We start from the raw sequence: 5067 nt of genomic DNA, 5'->3' as shown, positions 1-5067 counted from the left end.
AGATCTAAGGAGAGTGCTTTACCTGTTGGCCCCAGTGTCTCTTCCTCACTGACCATCTGTCTTCTGTTCTCTGAAGCTCTGTTCACCATTACCACCAGGAATGTCTATTGTGAATTTTCCAATCTAAATAATACAGACATAAGTTCTGTCTAAATTTTAAAAACTAACTACTCTTTTAGAGGTCAGAATCAGTATACTAGGGTATTTTCAAATCATGTTTCAATGCATTAAAACAGGCCTACTGGGTCACAATAGGCTGCTATCTGAAGCAGTGGGTGTCATCTGGCAGGAACACCCGTGGGAGGCACAGTGGTTAACCAATGAGGATGGCTCATGACAGAGTCACTAACAAACGTGTCTTGGTGAGGAACATCTATCATTTATTTCCTTACACCTAAGTGTATAATTAAGAGGTTTCTTTTTAAAATTATTTTATACCAATGTATGCTTTGACAATCTCATAAAAGTTTATAATGCATTCTGGCCACATTAACCAACCCACCTCTCTTATCTCCCTTCCCTATTGACCGGAACCTTCGTCCCCCCACAAGCCCCTCCCACTATCATGTCCTTTGTTTTCTTTTTGCCTTTGCTTTGTGATAAACTGATTTTAACCAGGGAAGCCTTCATGAGTGTGGGTGTGGAACTGTCCTCAAGAACGTGAATGGTGACTCCCATCCCCCAGCAAACTTCACCTGCGAATAGCATTCCAGGGTGGGGCCAGAGCTAATGTATCCACTTTTAGTATGTTCTATATGCACTATATATCATGGAAACAATTGAAGAACTAATGGATATCCCCAATTACACAGATGCTGTGTGTGGTTCTTAGCCTTTATGAAAGTATTTCAAAACAGATCAATATTTGGTGCTCATTTTACCCAATGGCTTCTGAAGATGTATGGTTCTTGTATTTTGAGGAACGTCCACACTGATTCCATAATAAATTATCTAATTTACATTCCCACTGAGAGAAATTAATCCAATCACTACTCCAATCATGTTAAGCAACAGTTGTTTTGTCTATTTTATTAATGACTGCCATCCTGAAATGGAATCACAATATAATTTTGACTTGCACTTCCTTAATGACAAAAATCTCCTCATGCATTTATTTACTACTGGTTCTTCAGTTGAGAAATAGCCATTCATTTCCACTGCTCATTTATTCCCTGGTTAGATCTTTGATATTTTGTGGGGTTTTATTTTGAGTTCTTTATATATTCCAGATATTAATCCCCATCGGATAAATATCTGGCAAAGATTTTCTCCCATCTGTAGGCTGTTTTTCTTTCCACTACAAATTATTTATTTTGCAGAAACTTCTCACTTGACATATTTATTAAGAAAAGAACTTCTGGGTTATTCAGCCATATCCATTTGTGGAAATATCCAAAATAATCAAAATCAAGTTAGCATAAAGATTCCTGCATACCATGATAATTGTAATACTGTTCACAATAACCAGTTTATATAGTCAGTGTAGATGTTCGTCAATAGATTAGAGAGTAATAATCACACATAAGAAGATGAGGTTGTGTCATTTCCTAGACCATGGATGAAACCATAGATTATCATGTTAACAGAAATAAGCTATATATGCAAATACCACTGTGATAGGTTTGTCTCATATGTGAAAGCTAGTAATCATAAAAAATAACATAAAAATAAGTGGGGCATTAGCAGGGATGTGAGAGGGGAGAGCAGGAATGAAATGAGTAAGGAAGAATAAGAAAGAGTAATAGAGATGTGAACTTGAACATCAAACAAAACTCACCATATGTACATGAGGGAATGCTGGAATGAAATCTCACACTTTGTAAATTAACTAATTTACACTAGTTTTCAAAGCTGTATGTTATCTTTAGAATGGGGATATATTCTATTTTTGCTCCAAGCAGTACACTTTGATGGGCAGACTCGGCAGCCTGCTTCTCTGTAGATCCATGGAGATGGTTCTGCTGGCCTGTGCTATAAGATTCTGATGTTTGAAGATTAATCTGTATCAGTGGGACTGACAGGCCTTCATTTACCGAATAATGATTTCCTAAATTCATAATTTATCATGTTATACATGCCATTAATTAGTTAAAAGTGTAATTTGCTAGGGTGGAAATTCTTTCAGCTCGGCATTGACATTGGCCTGAATACTTATATAGAGGATTTCTCTATCAGTACATCAGAATTCAGAGACTGGATAGAAATGAAAAGCCATCATCATATAAACTGCATTATAAAGTATTATCTATAAATATGAAGCCACAGGAGACAGTACAGCAAACACAAATATGCCATGTGTGATATTGGGAAAAAGTACATAAATGTGGTGAAATACACTCTAGAAAGGCAAGATATATCAGAACAAAAAATAATAAAATAAAGGATGTGGTGAAAGCCAATTCAGAAAAGGAATTGAATTGGTGCTTTACCTAACAGAGTTTTAACATGGACATAGCCCATGATTCATCATATTCACAGTGAATCTATTTAAACCAGAGAGAAAATGCAGTGTGCTAAGAAATTTAATAGCCAGTGTCATGAAAGTGAATCTCAACCAAAACTGAGAGTGCCCTTTGCAGAGTGAAAAGTTTTCTGAGATTTAGGAGGTGTTTTTATAAATTTTAATTTATTAGTCTTCTTGGGGAACAGTGGTAAGGTGTCACCTGTAAAGAGCACATAATGAGCGCATGTCCTGGTCACTGCAGCGAAGGGAAGGAGTTATTGGGACTTCTGTGGTCCTTCCAGTCTCACAGGAAAGCAGTATTGCAAATGACATGGAGTCCTTCCTTTGGAGACCAAGGCAAAGCTTGTGATTAGTGAATGTGCACTGCATCTTTCTCATCTCATCTGTATCCACCAGTTCCTACTGGGAGGGAGGTAAAGGGACAACGTACACACCCTGAAATTACTAACAAGTAGACATGTTTTCAGCTGCTATGTCAAAATTTGTGTCTGTAGACATATTACTGACAAGTAGATTCCAAATCCATGATTACTATGTAAGATCAAGGCAAAGGGGAATTATTTCATCTGATCAAAGCATTTCCTTTTATTAGAAGGGCTGAAGTGATGGCTCAGTTGCTAAACATTTCCTGTGCAAGCATGAGGACCTCAGTGTGATTTCTAATGCTCAAGTAGAGCTTTCTTCTCGTTACGTTTTTTGGGCAGTTTTTGTCTCACTCGTCTTTCCCTGTATACTAGGTTTCCAATTATATGCTTTTATGGGTTTTGTTTATATTGTGTTTCTTTTTTTATATTGTGTGTTTTTTCCATAGTCAATGGATGCTTTTTATTAATGTGTTTTACATCTCTAGAAAAAGAATCCCAGGGTTTTTCCTTCTGTGTGTTTTCATCTTGCTTCTTCATGGTCCATGATGCCAGCTGAGGTTGTCAGTACAATGAAGCCAAACTGACGGAGATGGGAGCAGATTGTTCTGCTATTTTTGTAGGTCTTTGAGTTGCACATCAAATCTAGGGCTTATCACCCCGCACTTGTTCAGCCTGCCTGTGAGGTTCACAACAATTTTCCCAGCTCTGTGGTCATCGATGATGATATCAAACTCACCAATGTAACCATGCTTCATCATCACAGTTAGGAACCTAATGATGACTTTGGAGCAGGACCTGATGAGGATCTAGCCTTTGCCTCTCTTCTCAGTGTTGTTGATGCCCTTGAGAGCACCAGCCAGGACATTCATGCACACCATGGTGCTGGCGCGGAAAGATGGTGGAAAGAGAGTGTGTTGTTTTTTTGTTTTAATATTGTATTTCTTGTGCTTTTTTTCTTTCATCTTTGGATTTTTTATTTGCCTGTTTGTTGTTTCTTTCTTTGTTTGTTTCTAAAGAGAGAGAAAGAAAGTGTGAGGAGTTGGGGAGTGGGGAGGGGCAAAGGTTGGGTGATGGGGATGATCTGGGAAGAGCTGCCAGAAGGGAAACTGTGACCAGAATATATTGTCTAAAAACTTCAATAAAAAAGTTGGCAATGGCAGCACACCCTTACAATTCCAGCCCTGAAGAGGTGGAGTTGGCAGGATCCCTGGAGCTGGCCAGCCAGCCTCACCTAAGCAGCAAAGCCCAGGTCCCAGGGAGAGACATAGTCTCCAAAAATAAGGTGGCTAATTCCTGAGAAAATGCACCTGAGCTTGATTTCGGGCCTCCGCACATACTAGTCAGACACATAAGAATGTCGACACCTCCATGTATAGACAAAACATGTTCTTAAACTAATGTGATTCTAGAGGACTAGATGACTTATCAACTTGATGACATTTCTTACTGGTATTTAACTTTAATTCCACTCTACCTAGTACTTTAATGTATAGACGAAATGGACTTTGCTATTGTAATTTATTTTTTAAATAAATTTTTCAAAGAAAATATAACATTTTCTACCTTCCCTTCCTCACTCCTACCCCATCCGTATACTCCTACTTCCTTGCTCTTGAAATCAAGGCCTTTCTCTCTCTCTCTCTCTCTCTCTCTCTCTCTCTCTCTCTCTCTCTCTCTCTCTTTCTCTCTCTCTCTCTATTATATACATACATACATGCATACATACATATGTGTGTGTGTTTATGTGTATAAATATAAATTACTCAACCATTTCAGTGTTGCTCTTATGGATATGCTTTAGGACTGCACATTTGGTACTGGGTAATCAGTTGGGGCTATCATCTATTTCTCTTGCTCTCAGCATTCCTTAGTGGTCTGTGGGTCTGTTTAGGAACGGGACTCTGTGAGATTTCCCCATTCTATATCTGGATGTCATTGGTGCTGTACTTCAGGTCTTGTTTAGACAACCATATAGTTAAAATATCATGGTTGAAGCTTCCCTGTCTCTTCTAGGAGACACAATATTACAGCTGATTTCCTGGTTATGTGACCCTTACCATCTTTCTGCCTAATATTACACAAATTTCCCTGATCCTAAGGTGCTGGAGTCATTTTACAGCTGTATCAACTAGGGTTAGGCATGTTCACAGGATAAAAGTCTTGATAGCCTGTTGTGGAATATTACTTTAACTATGTAAACATGTATTACATTTGTTTATGTTGTGGAATATTACCTTA

At 38.2% G+C, this 5067-nt stretch overlaps 1 pseudogene; it reads right to left on the bottom strand.

Annotated features, from left to right (window-relative positions):
- Positions 1 to 3310: 3310 nt before the first annotated feature.
- LOC102927132 (small ribosomal subunit protein uS8 pseudogene) lies at positions 3311 to 3707 on the bottom strand (annotated as a pseudogene).
- Positions 3708 to 5067: the final 1360 nt, after the last annotated feature.

Source organism: Peromyscus maniculatus, chromosome 19 (assembly GCF_049852395.1).
Source record: "Peromyscus maniculatus bairdii isolate BWxNUB_F1_BW_parent chromosome 19, HU_Pman_BW_mat_3.1, whole genome shotgun sequence".
In the NCBI taxonomy this organism is placed as follows: Eukaryota; Metazoa; Chordata; class Mammalia; order Rodentia; family Cricetidae; genus Peromyscus; species Peromyscus maniculatus.
The sequence above is the reverse complement of the archived record's forward strand: the minus strand, read 5'-3'. Positions and strand labels throughout refer to the sequence as shown.